Source organism: Cupressus sempervirens, chromosome 6, assembly GCF_028749045.1.
Source record: "Cupressus sempervirens isolate cs-2001-9-10 chromosome 6, ASM2874904v1, whole genome shotgun sequence".
Taxonomy (NCBI): domain Eukaryota; kingdom Viridiplantae; phylum Streptophyta; class Pinopsida; order Cupressales; family Cupressaceae; genus Cupressus; species Cupressus sempervirens.
The window spans coordinates 249,022,089-249,042,702 of NC_143123.1; positions in this window are offsets into that span (position 1 = coordinate 249,022,089).

The window sequence follows — 20,614 nt, forward strand, 5'->3', positions numbered from 1 at the left end:
GATGGTTAGATTCATTGAATCCTATCTAGTCTAACCTAACCCCAAAATGGATGATAGGGGATGATTGACAAAATATCTTAATTCTCTATTTATAGAGATGGTTGGTTAGAAGCAAGGGTTAACGTGTGAGAACCTAAGGAAGACAAGGAGTCTAGGGTATTTTCTTCATTTAGTTACCTAAGAGAAGAGACTGCATTGGAAAACAAAGCAAGAAGGCTTAAGTGTACATATGCTTGAAGGGTGAACAAGCTATCAGAGCTAAAGAGTGTGAAAGCCAAGTAGAATGGAGAACCAAAAAAGAGATGTAATCTACAAATGAAGTTGTAGGTTGTTATTAGACCAAGCCTTTCTATTACTCTCTAATCATTGTATCAGTCTAGGGTAAATCCTTTGGATTAAGGTTGACCTAACAGTCATTTGTAAATTCTTTAACTAGGTGATGTTCCAAGTGAATGATCTAAAGTCCTCTAATAAGGGTCACTCCTATCAGGGTGATTGAAATCCTTTAACCAGGTCACATTTAACAATGTGTATTTTAACCTTTAACAGTGGCCTTTCACAGGGCATCACTTCAACAGAGTGAGAATGGGTAGCATGTTATTGATGGTTTTTCCCAAATTGGGTTTCCACATTAAATCATAGTGTCAAATGTGTTATTGAATTTTTTATGTTTCATGTTTACATTTTTGTAAATTGATTTGAGAGTAATCTACAAGTTTAAGTGATTGCATAATCTAATGGATGTATGGATGATGATTTTTTTTTTATGGATATAGGCTTATTAAGTTGTGAAAAGTTTTAATTGTATATCTAGACCTTGGATAAATAATTCAACCCCCCCCTCAGTTAGTCTAAAGAATTCTAACAATTGGTATCAGATCCATCTACTTAAGAGGACTAATTTTAAGGTACTAAAGCACCAGATCAAGATGTCAAAAAGATAAGCACTCAAGCTTAATAGAGATAAATTTTCTACATAGAAAATTTTGATGAAGCTACATCTAGGAGGTCTTGGAGATTATGCACAATCTACCATTGCTGTTGAGCATTCTAATCCTATTGGAGCCCTAACTGTTGAAGATCTGGAAAAGAAGAAAGAACACAACTAGGAAATGTTGGAGATTGCCTCTACCCTAAGCTATGTCGAGTTTAATGATATAAAGGTTTGTAATAGTGCAAAGAAAATGTGGGATGCTCTACACACTATCTATGGAGGTGAAATTTTTTTTCTAAGAGCCAAAGCTGAAAGTCTTAGAGGTAAGTTTGATGATATGAGAATGCAAGAAAGTGAGAATGTTGCTCAATATTGTTTTAGGATAAAAGATGTTGTTAATGTAATAATAGGAGCTATTGGTAAAATGGATGATGATACTGTACTAAGAAATTTTTTAAGAACACTATTGCCCATCTATGCTATTAGAGTTTCTGCAATACAAGAATTAAGATGTATACCAAGGAATGATTTGACTCTTGAAGGTTTGATAGGCAGGCTCACCACTTTTGAACTATCTAATTTTGATAGTTACAAACCTAAAAATATTTAATATGCTTTCAAAGCTAAGTTGTCATTGAAAGAACCCAATGAGAAGAAGAAAAAAAAGTTAAAATATGTGTCTAGTGGTAGTAATATAGATGAGGAAGATGTAGATCAACTTGAAGCACTATTGGCAAGGAGATTTCATAGAGGTAAAGAAAAGGTCAAAGGTAAGTTACCTATCATGTGTTTTAATTACAATAAGGTTGGTCATATTGTTGCTAGATGTGTAGAGAAGAAGAATTTTAGAGGTGGTGACAAGTACAAAAGTAGAAGAGACGAAGACAACAAAGAATATAGAGACAAAGGCAAGAAGTCTTTCCACATTGCTGAAGAGGAAACAAAAGATGGATCTGAAGATCATGATGATGAAGTGGTGTATGTTGCAATGAAGGATGAATTTGATGAAGATGAGGTAACTACACTAGTGTCTTGTGTGAACAAGAATGACATATGGATCATTGATAGTGGGTATTCACATCACATGACTGGAGATAAAATTAAGTTCATTACCTTAAATTATTATGATAGAAATAGTGTAAGGTTTGGTAATGATATACAATGTCTAATAAAAGGAAAAGGTTCTATCAAGCTCACATAAAAGATTTTTTATGACAATGCTTACTATGTTGAAGGACTTAACTATAACTTGTTGAGTGTGTTACAACTAAATAATTTGGGTTGTAATTTTGAGTTTGAGGAAAAAATTTCTAAGATACATGATACTGATGGAAAATTGATTGAAAAAGGTGATCAAACTAGAAGTGATCTATTCTACCTTGATATAGAGGATGCTACTTGTTTAGTTGTAGAATTTGATGATGTGTGGCTATGGAACAAGAGGTTATTTTATGTTAATTTTGATAACTTGGTTAGTATCAATAACATGAGAAGAGTCAGAGGTTTGCCTAAGTTGAAATAGAATAACAATATAATTTGCAAACAATGTCAGTTAGACAACATGATCAAGTCTAGTTTTAAGAGTAAGACTCATACCTCTAAAAGAATATTAGAAATTGTTCATATTGACTTGTGTGGACCAATTGAAGTGCAAATCTACAAAGGAGATAAGTATATTATGCTACTTGTTGATGATTATTCTGGAATGATGACAATTATATTTCTAAAATAGAAATTTGATGCTTTCCAAATGTTTAAGTGCTACTTAGCAAGAGTTGAGAAAGAAATAGGTAAAAGTCTAAAATGTTTGAGATCTGATAGAGGAGGAGAATTTAAATCAAATGAGTTTAAGATGTTTTGTGATTATAGAGGAATCAAAAGACATACATCTACTCCTAAAAATCCTCCAAAAAATGGAATTTCTGAAAGGAGGAACATATTTGTAATGGACTATGTTAGGACACACATAATGGAGAAAAATGTTTCTTTGAAATACTAGAGAGAAGCTATAAGTATATATGTTTATACCTTGAACTGTGTACAAGTCAAGAAAGGTACTCATTCAACACCTTTTGAACTATGTTATGGATACTCACCAAATGTAAAATACTTTAAGGTATTTGGAAGCAAGCATTATATTCGCAAAGATTTTAGGAATAGTAAACTAGATGAAAAAAGTGAAGAAGGTATATTTCTTGGATATTATACAAGAAGTAAAGATTATAAGTGTTTAAATACTAACACTGACAAAGTTGTGGAAAGTGAAAATGTAAAAATTGATGAATACATAGAAGTATATGAGGGAAAACCTATGAAGGAACCAAAAGAATACAAATCATTTGTATACTTTTATGAAGGTATGCCTGCTAAAGAAGATGTTGTAAATCATGTTCCAAATTAACAACAAGTTTTAGTGACTGTTGAGTCACATACTATGAATGTCGAGTTGCATTTAGGAATCAAGCTACGTTCAGGTGCTGAGTTATAGAATGAAGTTTAGGCACATTCTAATTATAAGATTAATGTACATGAAAGAGATGTTGAACTACCTAACAGAGATGCACATAGTGATTCAAAAGTTGAGGGAACAAATGAAGAAAATGGAACAGAACCAAGATTGTCTAAGTATGTCAAGAGACACCACCCTACTACACAAATCATTGGTGATAAAGATGCTAGACCAATGATAAGGAACAAGTTGAGAAATGATACATTTTTTTTGAGCATACAAGAACCCAAGTCAGTGAAAGATTCCTTAGAAGATGTGGACTAGAGTAAAGCCATAGAAGAAGACATCGATCAAATTGAGAAAAATAAGACATGGACTCTAGTTCCTAGACTAGAAGACAAAAATTTGACTGGTACCAAGTGGGCATAGAGAAACAAGTTAGATGAAAATGGTGAAGTCGCAAGGAATAAAGAAAGATTAGTTTGTAAAGGATACACACAAGAAGAAGGGATAGACTATGAAGAAACATTTGCTCATGTTGCAAGACTAGGAGTAAGAACTCTTCTTGCTTACTCTGTATACAAAGGTTTCAAATTTTATCAAATGGAGGTTAAGTCTACATTTCTGAATGGTATATTGGAGGAAGATGTTTACATAGAACAACCAGAGGGATTTATTGATGCTAACAACAAAAACAAGGTGTATACACTACACCAATCTCTTTATGGTTTGAAGCAAGAACCAAGAGCATGGTATGAGAGACTTCATAATTATCTTTTAAAGATTGGATTTGAAAGGACTGATGAAAACAACAATTTGTACTTGAAGATAAATAAAAGAAAAGGTATTTTTTTTCCTAAAATTTTTGTTGACGATATCATATTTGGAGGTCAAGATACTTTATGTAATGCTTTTGCAAATGAAATGAAATAAGAATTTGAGATGTCAATGTTTGGAGAGATCAAGTTCTTTGTGGATTTACAAGTACATCAGATGAGATATGGTTTATACATCCCTCAATCAAAGTATGTTAAGGAGATATTGAAAACTTTTGGATTCAAAGATTCCAAGCTAGTAAGCACACCTATGGTGATAAGACATAAATTGTCAAAGAATAATGATTTAGCTGAGGTGAATCAAACATTATACACATCTATGATTTGTAAATTATAATATGTAGTACATAAAAAACCTAATATTACATTATTTGTAGGGATAGTTGCAAGATTATCTACTAATACTAGGGAGAATCACTTGATGGCAATAAAAAGAATAATGAGATATCTGAAAGGAATAGAGAAGTATGGTCTATATGACAAGAAAATTGAGAAATTTGAATTGAGAGCCTATATTTATGTTGATTGGGTTGGAAATACCAATTGGTGATAGAAAGAGCACTAGTGGAGGAGGATTTTTCTTAGGAAAAAGGCTGGTTATATGGACTAGCAAGAAATAAAACTACATTTCTCAATCTACTATTTAACTTGAATATATTGCTACTATGGTAAATTGTACAAACATTGTATAGATCAAATAACTACTCAAAGGTATGAAGGAGCCAATCACTGAATCTATGATACTTGATTGTGATAATACAAGTTCTATAAATATATCAAAGAATCCTATGATGCTTACAAAGACTAAGCAAATTGCAATCAAATATCATTACTTGAGAGAATTAGTTCAAGATAAAGAGGTGAAGATGGAATATGTCAACACAAAAGAACAAATTGTTGATATCTTCACAAAAGCATTACCTAAGGATGCTCATGAGTATCTAAGAGGTAAAATAGGGGTGATACCCCTATCAAAGGCTATCTAAGAAGCGTGAGGAGTGCCCTGCATCAAATAAGCTGATTGATATATGTTACACATTGATGCAGTGGATCTTACTTTAGGAGTTGCTTAAAATAATCACATAGATGAAATTGCAAATCAATCACAAGAAAGGTGATAGAGGAAGAAACTAAAAATATTCATATCTGCATATTAAGATGACATGTCTTAGGCATTGTAGTCAAAGAGGGAGAATTTTTTGTTAAGAATAGTGTACTAAGTTCAAGAAATTATAGAGGTAGAAATCTAGATATAGAAGATATAGAACTATAAGATATCTACTTAGAGGGGGAAAGTATACTAAGAAGTACTGAGGGAGAAAGTGTACTTTCTAATTACATCTACCTAGTAAGAAGAAGATAATATTGAGAGAGATATAAGAAGTGATCAAGAGGGAGTCATAAGGATGAGTTGATTATCTATTGATCAGAACATAATTTTTGTAACCTATTCAAAAGATGAAAGTTGTTGATAGAGGGAGAGATTTCAATACAAGGAATTATTTTCTTTTTGGTATTCTAATTGGTCATACTAATTAAGTCTGGTCAGTTTGGTTTGCCATCAATGCCAAATAGGGATATTGTTGAAAATAGATTGATACAAGTATGATAAATATATTTCAATCATTGTTTTGTCACTGATGTCAAACCTATTGCTTGCTAGTAAGACAATTTCTTATATGATTTAAGTACTATCATTTATTTGATTGATGAAGAGGATTTGATCAAATGAGGTAACAATAGAACCTAGAGGAAAAGTTGAGTTATGATATGGAAAAGAGTATAAGGATCCATTAAGATAGTGATATTATAGTGCATTGATAATCTACTCAAGGTTGCAAAGGTTGGTCACACTGATTAAGTTTAGAAGAACAAGATAAATGAAATTTTTCTACCAAGCTTGAATGAGTGGGCAATAGGTGTTGAGCAAAGATAGTGCAAGCCAAGCAAAAAATTAGTTGGAGCCGAGCAAAGTCAATTTTAGTGTAAGCTCAATGAAACAGTGTCAACCAAATAAATTTTTGTTGATGTTGAGCACCAGTAAACTTTGGTTCATGCCAAGTGTTTTGACAGTGGATGCTGAGCAACATAGTATGTGTCAAGCATAAGAAGCTAGTTAATGTTGAGTGTCATAATTATGAGAAAAATCAAGAATTTGATGAATCTAAGTTGACAAGTTTGATTTCTTGAATTGTGTGAACTATGTGAAAGATAAGATTGATAAGCTAGTGGTACAAAATTCAAAGAGGATTGATAGAGGAGTTTCTAGAAGGGAATGAAATGAAATGAGGGGTAGATTCAATGAATTCTATCTAATCTAACCTAACCCGGAAATGGATGATGGAGGATGCATGACAAAATATCTTAATTCTCCATTTATAGAGATGACTAGTCAGAAGTAAGAGTTGATGTGCAAGAACCTAAGGAAGACAAGGAGTTTAGGGTATTTTCTTTATTTAGTGACCTAAGAGAAGAGACTACATTGGCAAACAAAGCAAGAAGGCTTTAGGGTATGGATGCTTAAAGGGTGAACAAGCTATCAGATCTAAAGAGTGTGATAGCCAAGTAGAAAGGAGGAGGACTAAAATAGAGATATGTAATCTACAAATGAAGTTGTAAGTTGTTATCAGATCAAGCCTTACTATTACTCTCTAATCATTATATTAGTCTAGGGTAAATCCTTTGTATTAAGGTTGACCTAACAATTATTTGTAAATCTTTTAACTAGGTGACATTCCAAGTGAATGATCTAAAGTCCTCTAACAAGGTTCACTCATGATAGGGTGACTAAAATCCTTTAACCATGTCACATTTAATAGTGTGTATTGTAACCTTTAATAGGGTTGGCCTTTCATAGGGCATCAGTTCAGAAAAGTGAGAATGGGTAGCATGTTACTGGTGGCTTTTCCCAAACTGGGTTTCCACATTAAATCATTATGTTGAATGTGTTATTGAATCCATTATGTTTCATGTTTATATTTCTACAAATTGATTTGATCGTAACCTTCAAGTTTAAGTGATTACATAATCTAATGGATGCATGCATGATGAAAATGTTTTATGGATATGGGTTCACTAAGTTGTGAAAAGTTTTAATTATACATTTGTACCTTGGATAACTTATTCACACCCACCACCACCCCACCCACTTTGCCCTCAGTTATTCTAAAGTATTTTAACATGCTCTTTGCCATTTTGGTGAATAAAAAATCTTGACCCACCCTTAGATTTCAAAAATAAGTGGGATAACTGATCTTCTTGGCATGTTTGGGGGAAATGATTGGAATATGAGAGTATACTCTTCACCCTTGTGGTGAATTAAAAATCTTGTCCTCTAAAAGTGGATCCATTTTTGTAGTCTAGAATTTTTTAGAAGGCATACTCTTGAGAAATCAAGAGGAACAACCCAAGTGGTAAAATTGAACCTAGCTATTCCAACCCACTATAAACTCAACACTATCAAGGACACAAAACCTCAGTAGACATAGTGCTTATTTTCACTTAGTGTGAGTACTTGTGGGATTGAGGCCATGAGGAAAATGCTAGGAAGGAATGCTTAAGGTACTCTTGTGTTAGCAAGATTTATTACTTGCTGCAAGGTAAGGTGACCTATCTTGGGAGTAAGGGGAGTGCTATGAATGAAAGCCCATTCTAAACACCATAGGTTAGAAGCTACCGTATTTTGCCTCTCAGCATCTTGGTGCAAGGACCAATCCTAGTGGATTACCCAGATCACCCCAAGATTTTAAACTCACCATTTGTGTCCCTTTATTTATGCTAATAACATATCCATGACAAAGCCAATATCTCTCATGTGTAACCACTTGGTGTGAGGTGAAGGGGCATCAAGCATGGGACAAGTTGTTGAGTAATGAACCATGACCTTAGGTAATATTTCTTGGCATGTGTCTTTGAATGTGAGCAGAATCGTGTAAGTTTTCTTGAACATCAAACATCTCATTAAATGTTCATAGAACTTTTTCTTTTGGATATCCCAATTGCTTGTGTTGGCAAGGTTGCTTTGTCCCTTGTCCAACTATTTGAGCTATGTGAATTTTCCCATACTATTTTCAAACCATGTTTTTTTATGCTACAAACTAAAGTCATATACTATCCACACTACATTCTGGTTTGAAACGTTCAGAAAATCAAATTGAAACATATGATTTTCAAGTCTTTAGTCTATTAGGAAGTTTATATCTTAGCTAGTCGATAAAGCACAATCCTTCAATAAAAACTTACACAAAGGCTCCATGTGCATTTGGAAGGAAGAATGTCATACAATGTTAAATCAAATCAAAGAATACTTAGCTACACCTCTAATATTAATGCCACCTATACTAGGGATATCTTTGATCTTATACATATTAGCTACAAATTCTTCTTTAGGAGAATTACTAGCATAAAGTGATGAGAATGGAAGGAAGATTCTATATACTACATTAGTCACAATTTGGTAGCTTATGAAACAAATTATAACAACATTGAAAAGGCTTGCGTTGTAGTGGTATTTGACTCCTAGAAACTTAGACACTATATGCTTTCCCACATAGTGCATCTCATTGCAAAAATTAATCCCCTCAAATATCTACTAAGTAAAGCTCCACTTACTAGACATCTTGCTAAATGGATGATGATTCTCTCTAAATTTGGCATTCAACATATTGAACATAAATCCATTAAGGGACAAGCTATAATTGATCAACTTGCTGAATTTCCTTTACAAGATAATGCTTCAATACAGATTGAATTTCTTGATGCTTTCATCATGTATGTCATTGAAAGAACATGTAAGATAGTCTTTAATGACTCTCACGCCCAGAATGGGGCTAGTGTAGGAATCCTATTCATCACACCTCATTATTATACAATCCCTAAGTCCTACAAACTCTTATTTCCATGCACCAACAATTTAGTAAAGTATGAGGCTTTAACCAATGTGATTAAAATGGCTTTATAATGGAGAATCATAGAGATGGACATCTATGGAGACTCTCAACTTGTCATTAATCAAGTTAATAATGACTATCAAACTAAAGATAACAAGATTTTACCTTACAAGAAATTTATTGATGCCTTAAGAAACTACTTCACATTTGTAACATTCCAACAAATTCTTAGGGTAGAAAATAAGGTTGCATATGCTATGGCCATTCTAGCATCTATTCTACAATTGCAAGAACATGAATCATGCTTTCAATTCTTGGTGGAAGAATTATACCATCCCACATATGACTCCCCTGATACTCATGTGACATGCACTATTTTTAGTCATGAATCCTCTCACTACTCCACCATTTTCTCCTACTTGTGTGATCAAATAATTCCTACAAATATCACATGCAACCAAATATGCCAACTTCTCTATATTGCTTCACACTATACCCTTGTCTCTGGTGACTTGTATAGGAAGGGTCTAGACAAAATATTTCTTAGGTGTCTAGAACTAAAAGAGTCTAAAAGGCATTGGCTGAAGTTCATCATGACACTTGTGGGGCACATTCTAATGGCCTTGTACTTGCTTGAAAACTACTTAGGGTGGGTTACTATTGGCCAACTATGCATGTTGATCCTGTTAGATATGCTAAAGCTTGCAAAAAAGTGTCAGTTACATGGTAACCTAATTCATTCTCCTAGACATGAGCTTATCCCTTCTATCAGATATTGGCCTTTTTAGTAGTGGGCCTTTGATTTGGTGTGAAAAATTCATCCAAGCTTGTCTAGTGGCTACAAGTTCATCATTATAGTGACTGAACACTTCACAAAATGGGTTGAAGTTGACCCATAATCTACTGCTATAGAAAAACATGTTTCCTTATTCATACTCAACCACATTATTTATCTCTATGGTATCCCATCCTCCATCATCATTGATATTGGAGGGAAATTCAAAAAAAAAAAACCTCAAGCAACTCTGTAAGAAGTTCAAGATAAAACAACATTGGTCCTCTATATACTACCCTTAAGGGAATGGCCAAGCTAAAGCCTCTAACAAGACACTTCTAAATATCCTACATAGAACATCCAAAAATTAGATAGAGTTTGGCATTTTCAAATCAATCCAGCACTTTGGGCTTACAAGACCACTATACACAGTCCTTCTAGGGCTACACCTTTTTCATTGGTCTATGGTTTTGAGCCCATCCCACATTTAGAAGTTGAGATTCCCTCACTACAAGTCTCTCTACATGGGTTGATCACTAATAATGACCATGGGATTATGAGAATACATGATCTTGAAACCCTCAATGAGCACCACAAGGCCACTTTTGAACACATGAGGTCTTATTAGAAATAGATGTCTACTAGCTACAACAAAAAATTCAATCCTCAAGAGTTCCAAGTGGGTGAACTCATCCTTCAAGAGAACCCTAGGATCTAATAGAATAGGGAATAAAAGGGAAAATTTTAGCCTAATTGGTTGGGTCCTTACATCATGACAATAGTATTTGGATCTAGTGCATATAAGCTTTCTACTATTGAAGGGAAACAACTTACTAATCTTATCAACATATTACATTTGAAGAAATTCTATGCCTAAGGCTCTTATGGTTTAGTTATTTGTACATATCTTATGATCCTGAAAAAATAAAAAATATCCTAAAAAAATGATCATCTTAGTGAAAGCCTAGTAATAGGCACTTTGATGTATCACCAAAAAAATTTAAAAATACAATTTTTTGGAAAAAGGTCTCGAAAAATATGCCAAGTGGTGAAAACTTGGAAATAGGCACTACTTGAGACCCTTGCACCTATGTCTATTAGTCTCACTCATTTCACAACACATTTCCTAGTTTGGAATTGTCTCTTGTCCTCATCTAGGGGGAATGATTGCTTAGCTTATCAGGGTCTTCTTATGCATTAGGGTTTCTCAACACTTCTCAAATACCTTATCTACAATCTAGGATGCTACAATATTTCTCACTATTAGATTAAAGTTATAAATAAATGGCCATGTGACACACACAAATGTACTTAAATATTAAACTTGCTAAGATATGATGAACTTTATCCTCTTTGTGTGTTTTCTATGACAATTTCTTTGCTGAGTGCTCCATCCCTAATAGTCTTTTGAAGAAGTCATGGACTAGAAAATTGGTGGCATGGGGCATGTTTTACTTTTTTTTTTCTTGTGGGTTTACTTTTTTAAGTCTAAGGTGTTGAGAGAATTCATGCTTGTCCTACTTGACACTTTGGGACCATACTATATCATCCTTGTTTATTTTTGCAACACTACACTTAGGGCTTATCCTGTCACTTATGCCTTGATATAGGTGTAATCTTACTATACTAAACTTAGGGATTCTAACTACATTAGTCATCTTGACTTATATTTCTTTGATGCTTAGGTTGGATTCCCACATACCTATCCAATATAGATCATATTCATATCCTCATAGTTATACTAGTGATAATTGTATGATCTTTCGATATTCCTAATAACACTCAATGAGGACATTAGAGTCTAAGTGTTTTGCATCCCTTAGAAGTAAACCAATTTTCATATTGGTTTGAATTATGGCTCATTCTAACATAGTCTTTCATTTTGTATATGGAGAAAGCTCTCTCTTCATCTTTCGGAAACACATTAGCTAACTGCATTCATCTCTTCTTAAATTTTTCTCTTGATTATTTCTTTCATTCTTTATTGATCATGTCAACCTTCATGCTTCTTCTATACCTATGATCACAAGGGTTAATCTAATCATGACATATAATTTATCCAAGTATCACATTTTCAAAACATGAGTCTACATCATAAATAATAGAGATACAACATCTATAAGAGAATCCATAATCATATAAACATGAACATATAATCGAGCATACCTAAACATGAATATAGAATTGAGCATACATAAACATGAGAAGAAGCTAAAAAATCACATGGAAATGGAAATACAAGTGCTGAAGCATCCATATCAAATATTCACCACATGAGCATAAAAATGAGACAAATACACAAAGAAGATTGATCAAATCTAGTATCTCATAGATATATATATATATATATCAAGTGAACCAAAGTACATGTACATGTGGGATTCAAAATCTACATAATTGTCTCAAAATATATAGATACAAAAAAAGTGTCACAAGTACATCAATCTAGATCTATTCCTAGACCTAATAATTTCTCTTACCCTCCTAGGGTGGTAGTGGTCATGGTGGTGGAGCTTGTCTCCTATCTAGCAATTGTACTACACCCTCTAATCTCCCTGCCCACTCTAAGTAGTCAAGCAATCCCTATCCTAGCAGCACCACACCTCTATACATAGCATACTAGTAAGCCTCCCATGCCTTATGATTCTCTAACTCATGCCTCAATACATCTTTCTCCCTACAGAGCTCCTCACTACATACTCGCTCATCAGTAAATTGTTGATATCGCACAACAATGGTGATCTATGCTACCTACACCTCTCCTCCAGTGCTCATATCCAAGCATCTTAGGGATCCTCTCCACCTCCTCCTACAAGATTCTCTTGCTATGGTTCCACCTTTTTTCCTCTCTTACATATTAATGGACACTCCTCCTCCTCCTCCTCACCCTCCTCCTCTCTCGTGGCTCAGCCCATGTCTATCTCACCCCTAGCCCTCACAAACTTCTCCCAACCTCCATCTGTCTCCCACCTCTACCTCCCCTTTTTCCACCATCTCTGCTATCTCCTTCCTACCATGCTGCCATAGGTGGTGCATCTAGTGTAGTGAATTAGGGGAAGGGATGTCTCTGCATATCATAAAGATATGTCAGATCAACCCCTGCATCTACTAAGTCTAGATGATAATCCCAAGGCTCTTGAATCAATGTTTTTGTGTTCCTTAGAGTTGTTTAGTAGTCCAACATGGGTAGCCATCCCTAGTCCTTCTCTCTATGGAAGAGAGCATATGTGGTTGTCTCCATGGGTATCACTTGCCTCTGTCCAAACTACCTCCAAACTTGGTTGGTGACAAATTGCTTGACTATCTTAGAATACCTCTCCACAAGTGGTTGGTTGTATTGCATATAATCGAGCTCCCAAGAATATGACCATCTAGAAAATTATCAATATGGTCACCCTAAAAAAGATTTAAAATCATCAAATAGCTTCTTGTAATATGTCATCGCTGCTATGTCTCCAGGGGATGAACCATGTGTATCTAAATGTGAATGGCTCACTCTACTCTCATGGCTACACTCGAGGCCATACCATTGCTATGTGCTGCCAGGCTCATATTTGAACTAAAAATGCACCATATGTGCAAATCTAACCATCTCAGTACATAATCTCATGTAACTCATGATACATATCTACTAGGATGGCTAGCCCACATGCCATCCATCTTGGTCGACCCACCAAGCCTACAACCAATCTGCCACAACCTAGAGGGAAGCCCTTTTGGCCCTTATTAATGACAAGAGCTTGGGAAACCAATGAGAAAACCAAGCAGGACAAGGGATATTGATCCCCATATGCATCTATCAACCTCTCCTAGCTAAGGTGGTAATCCTGGATGGTCATATCCTCAAAAAGCTGCAAACCTCCCCTCTATTGGGGTCTGATTGTAGTAAACCTGTGATATGGTCAAACTCATATCAACACACCTAATATGGAAATCAAAAACCTTAAAATGAAGAAAAAATTAAGACATATGGATCATACTCATAAGATTACCATGAAATAGGACATGAAGGATATGGTACACATCCTCAAGAGTGATGGTGGGCTCACCAGTGGGAAAATGAAAAGTGTTATACTTATTGTGCCACCACTTAGCTAATGTTGTCAATAATCCATGGTTTGCCTAAATATGGGGCATGTGCAATAACCACCTAAATTGCATGCTATCTATATCAGTCTTCTCATCATCATCTAGATGATGGATGACCCACAAGCCCACCACCTTGGGGGCTCTCATCAAAAGCATTGGGAACACAATTTGCATAATCAAGTCAAGAGAACATTGAAACATCAGTATAAGCCATAAACAACTATGTATGATAGAAAACAATGACCCCACATGCAAAATTTGATCCTAAACATTAAAAAATACTCAAAATATAACTGTGTGATTGTTTTTCTAATTGGCATGCCATACATTTTTCTGATAGTTTGCATGTAGTCATATGGGATTTGGGTACCCCCAATATGATATACCTTGCCAAGACATACGATACTATTTTGACCATAAGAGTATCATGCAATACTTTTCAACATAGGTGTGCTATACTTTTAAAGTATTGCATGATATTTTTCCAAAAAATCATAAAACACATTAAAAATGTGTATAAAAGGCATTAAATGTGATACATTTTGCTGATGAAGTATCTTGTGATACTTTTTACAACTATTGTGCAACACTTTCTAGTCGGGTAATAGCTTGCATGCTGTCATACAAGATTTGGGTACCCCTGATATAATATACCTTGCCAAGACATGCGATATTATTTTGATCACAAAAATATTGTATGATATTTTGGCAAATGCTCATAAAACATATTAAAAACATGTATAAAAGGCATTAAATGACTTAAAAAGAATGAAATTTCTTAAAATTCACTAGGGCATCATAGTTGATAGGCCAGTTGTGCAATCAACTACACCCAAAATGATGTTTATGGGTCAAAATATCTACTAGAGCCATTGTTCTCTCTCAAAATCACTCAAAAGCTCTCAAAAATTACAAAAGATAAATGAATTGAAAATAACCATTGGACCCCTTATTTAGTCTTTCAACCTCATTTTGACCCATTTGTCAAACTCCTTGGAAGTCTACAAGAATTGCACCCCTAGCTAATTTTGACATCCTAGATATATTTTCAGGATCAAAATTAAAATCCAAGTTCATATTAATGGTCAAAATTGTATTTTATGATTCTATCTTCTTCTATGTAGTTAACTAACCTTTTATGGTCTAGTCTGAATCTTTTCTAAGGCATCCTCATTTCTTCATGTATTCATCATTTCTACTCTTCCTATATACTCCAATTCACCTCATATCATCTTTCTAATTGATTTGACCTAATTTTCATACTATATCTTTCTTGGTATACTCTAGTCAAATTGGGGCATTGTACCACTTCCTTATGGTCACTATTTAGGTTTAGTCACATATCTGTCATTATGGACCTTGCTCTATCTCAATTTGATCATATCACTAGTACATTTGCACTTGTTTTTCTACCAAAATTTTTGACCAAAGCTATGATTTCTTTTTTCATCCTCGTGTTGGTAAAAAATGTCCTAAGTTTTTCCAAGTTGGTCAATTTTTTTTACCAGCACGAGTCATAACAAAGAAAAGATATGTTATTAGTCTTATATATATGCATCAGGATTATTGTATGTTATTGTTCTTATTATGCAGACTAGACATCATTCTCATGTAGGGTATCATTGAAAATTGTGGGTAATATTAGGGCTCATTTTATAGTGATTATTATTAATCTTATATATTCGCGCGTCAGGCTAATTGTATCTTATTATTCTTATTATGAAAGTTGAGCTTCATTCATGTGTAGGGTATCATTGAAAGTCATGGCTAATATTGGGTCTCATTTTTTAGTGATCATCGATATAGTTTTGTAAGGCTCATACAGTTTGTATGTTTCATTTTGCAGTGATTGATTAGTGGAGGAAGAATCTACCCGTTCTTGCAAAGTCCCAGTAGGTTTATGCAATTGATCTTCTTAGGCATGGTTGATACTTAGACAAGCCAACTCCACATAATTTTCTAGTTAACTCCCTATACACATTAGAGAATTGGGCAAAGCAAGTTAATGATTTTTGTCAAGACATAGTTAAAGATCAAGCCTTCTTTGTATACAACTCCATTGGAGGTAATTAGTTCTTATTGAAATGAAAGATGTTAATATTATTCCAAACATACATAATTATCTCAAATATTAAAATGTCTTCTTGGGCTTGATATAAATTATTAGATTTTACTCTTTCTTACTCTTTTGAAGAAAAAATGACTTGCAACTTAGTTTGCTATGTCGAGAATTGATTGTAATTTAATTAGTCTACATTTGTTGCAACCAGGGTTACTTCATTATAGAAAGAACACAAAAGTGGAGTTTAGATGCTAAAATTTGTCTAGTAGTCTCCAAGGAGAAAGGCAGGTCAAAATATAGTTGCATGAATTGAAAACTTAATAGCCTCTCTCTTAGAAAATGGTTTATACCATAAAAAGTCCTTTGCAATTGATAACTATCTTAATAATATGGTCTACCTTTCCTTTCAATCTATCAATCTCTTGGTCCTTATCTTGCAACTCTTCATACGTCTTCTACAATTTTTTTCTTTCCTTTGACCATTTATTTTCCTATAGCTATAACAATTGAACTCTATTTCAATTTTTTAGGGAAATGGAATGCCAAGAGGGCATAGGATAATCATAGGGAATACTAGTAACATGGGGAGTTTGTGTATGCTTCTTAGATCAATGTTTTCATGGGATTCCTTTCTAGCCATGTTTGCTAGTATCTCTAGATTATTATCATGTTTCTTTCTCAAATACTAGACTTCCATATCTAGCATATCCACCTCTTAACCTATTTCTCATTGTTGGAAAATTTCAACTAATGCTTCTTCTTCTTCCAACCAATCTTGTATAGGCTTGCCAAAGAAATCCAAGTTTGTATCATCAGAAAAGTCATCTCCTCCTAAAGGTGACTTTTCCCTAAACATTTTTTTCCTCTCACCATTGGTTTCAAATCCAATCTATAACACTTGCTTGGCCTTGGTTTGGACATTTTTGATGCCTAGCTTTGATTTCAATCAGTGACATTTTCTAGGGGCTTTACTAGTTTTTTGTTGCTTTATTTTTTTCTCCATCACATTGACATCAAGGAGAAAGGGCACAAGCACTGAATAAATTTTTTACTATGTCCCAAAAAATTTCTCCCCCTTTATAGATTATCTCTATTTTGTACTTTTCTCATCATACTGACAATATTCTTATTGTTGCACAAAACAACTTTCATCCTATCAGGGACAACTGATGTTTGCAAAAAAATTCTTGCAATTGGAAAACATAATCTTTATTGCTCCCCATGAGAGTGGTAGCCACATCAATCCAAGAGAAAAAAAGATAGACATTGATTCTCGCCTTAAGAAGATATACCACTCTTATGCATCTAGTTTCAAGGGAGGGGTAGTAACCCCTAACTTCTTTCTCAACAATTTTCTCTCTCAAGAAATGATATTGGATAGAAATATACTATGTCCTCTAATGCACTATTAGATTCTTTAAAATACTAATAGCACTTATATTATTTATAGCACTTGTATTATCACACATAATTGAATTACTTCATAATCTACAACCCTTATATCTTTAAGTGTCTACTTCATCCACAACACTTGTGCACAACAAGATGCTTCTGCAATGTAATCTACCCCTATAGTGTCTAATGACACTGAATACTATTGTCATGACCCCGATGTAGCATAAAATTAACATCAAAGAAGAATATGGACCAAGACTCCATTAAAGCTATATTAAATGCTATTGATTAGAATCAGGTATTTGACTTGACTACAAGCAATTAATTAATGTTGTTTTTAGAAAACTTTGAATCTCTAGAGACAAAGTACTGATAGCAGAAATAAACCTCTATTATTAGACTATAAATCACTATTGATAATGTTTGATGTCACCTAGATCTGGAAATCTGATTGCCCTTGTTGAAATATAGCTGAGAAACTGTCTTCAATCTACCCTCTCTAACTTTCAAGAATATCATGAAGTCATAATACTGTAGATTCCCTACATGATAAAGGTTGAAATAAGTTCTAATCTTTCAATTTTCTCTATCAACATCCAACCTAGGAGTTGTGGGAAAAGGTCTGGCACTATAGGATTGGTAATTGTGCACTAAATTGGCTAAAACCCATCTCCAAAATCATTGATCTGCAATTGTAACAGGCAATATTACTTGACCTTAAATGGTCAAACTAGATTTTAGGAATTATTGATAATCTTCCAATGAGAATGAAATACAATTCTTATCCCTATCAATTCTAACCCCTTGAATGGTGTCACACCTATAGGCTTGTTACTTTCTGAGGTTTTTCATTCTCAGATGATGCAGACAACCGAAACCATTGCACAGAGATCCATCTCCCAAAACACAATTAAAAAGTAACTTGGAATGAAGGAATTCTTCCAGAATTTCCCTACAAGCCATTTAAACCCTTAGGATTTTGTGGCTTTTGAAATATTAAACAATGACATATTTTATTTTAATTAAATTCACATCTAGGGAATTTGAATCTCTTCATGGCCCATCATTCATCATGATAAAGTGGCCCTCTTTAAGTTACAACTTTATTTTATTACCTAAGGAGTTGGGAAAATTATTTTAATAAATTATTCTATCATAAAGTGATTATATTAATTATTTTTATTATTAATTTACCAAGACTAACTTAGGAAATAATTAAATTGTTTCCAAATTATTTGTAGCTCATTCGCCTAGACCCTGATCTGAGTTTTTTTGGATGACACATGTCCACTAATGTTGCCTTACTACTACAAGCTAACTAATAGTCCCTTACCTAAAATTTACAAACTCTCTTAGAAAGGAATTGTGCCAAAAGTCTCTAGATTGGTCCCAAAGGTCTCCTAGTGCGTCTCAGGCAACTCCCTATCTACCCTTCAAAAATAGAGATTCCTTCTATAATATAGAACTCTATCCCAAACTGGTCAATCTAGGTCACAAAGCCTTGATATGTCCCCAAAAGCTTCTAAATTGGTCCCCTATGAAGTCTACTAGCCTACAGGAACCAAATAATAGGCCAACTCTACTAAAGACAATGACATCACAAAAATGGAACATTACACAATGGTTTTGGCGAAGATTGTCTTTCACAACCATTTTATGATAAATTTGTTTGATTTTTTTTTATTATAAAAATTCTGTCTTTTTTGTAATTTTTTTATCATAGAAATTTCAATGCTTGGCTTGGAAATTGATAACCATATTGAAAGCAAACTAACTATGAAAATAAATCACACCAAAGAGACCCAAAATCTGAAACTTACTTTTATTCAAATAACTTATAATCTAGTTGTACTAGGTTTGCTTATATGCAATAGCTACAATTTTTGGATTAAATATTTTGCAACTCTTAATTGTGATCTTTTTTATTTTTGTCTTGCTGATTGAAACCGCCAAACTTTGATTTTGTGCTGCTTCTAGTTGCTATGATCATACTGCTCAACATCTAGCTAGAAATGGATTGTAGTCACTATTGATGTTGTATGGATAGAAAAAATTGATTAGAAAATGATTAATACACAGCTCCAAAACATTCATCTGCAACTTGATACTTGATGCTCATGAATTTTTTTTTCAAGCCTTAAGACCAAACTTGTGGATGCCTATATTTGGCCTAGAGGTGGTATGGCCAAGGGATTGATGTTAGAAATGTATGTAATTTTCCTTACAATCCCCAATAATTGAAAAACTGATATGTCCTTTTTTTCAAGTCTAATGCAAATCCTCATCCAAATTTGAAGGCACTCTGATGCTATCTCTAAATAGTTATACAAACTTGTATTAGGAAAGCTAGATTTTCATCCATCTCCCTCTACTTCTAAGAGTGTTCACTCCTTGAACCTTGATTGTTTCTCAAACCCTTAGCATAGCTTAAACTTCAATATGTTGTTCTGAAAATAATAACTTGGATAATTGAGAATGATTGCCCTTAATCCTATCACATTTTCCTTTTCATTCCATGTGAATTGAACAATTAAGGGTTTTCTTGATTTTATATTAATTAAATTAATTAAATTTTATTTTATTCCCTATAGGGAATTAAACCACTAAGGCCTTATTTATCATGAATAAGAGTAGCCCTCTTTTAAATATAACTTATAACTTGATTTCCCAGGGGATTGTGCCATGGGGCCTTTTATTTTATTTTAACCAAACTTAGGTAATAATTTAATTGTTTCTAATTTATTCATAAACTAATAATTTGAACTTTAAAGTGAGGTTTAACTAATGTCACTAGTTCATGGATGATACTTGAATATTGCAGCCAACCTAGGAGTCTCCCTTATACTCCCTAAAAAAAGGAACTGTAAACAAAGTCTCCAAAATGACCCCAAAGGTGTTAGAGTAAATAATTATTTATTATTTATTTATTCTTTTACTTAAGTTTACTTAGGTTAATGCATTTATTTAATTTTTGTAGTGATGAGTTGTTGACAACACACGAGTTTGTTCCCTTCTAGCATGTTCCACCTTTTTGTGGAAGTGTGCTAAGTTGTCAACCTTATCTTCTACCACTTTCCAACTTGTTCTACAAGCTTCTAGGAGGCCTTTATATTCCAGCTCTCTCATTCTATTTTCTCAACTCAATTATATTTTAAATAGATTTTCATTGTGTTCAATATCCTCTC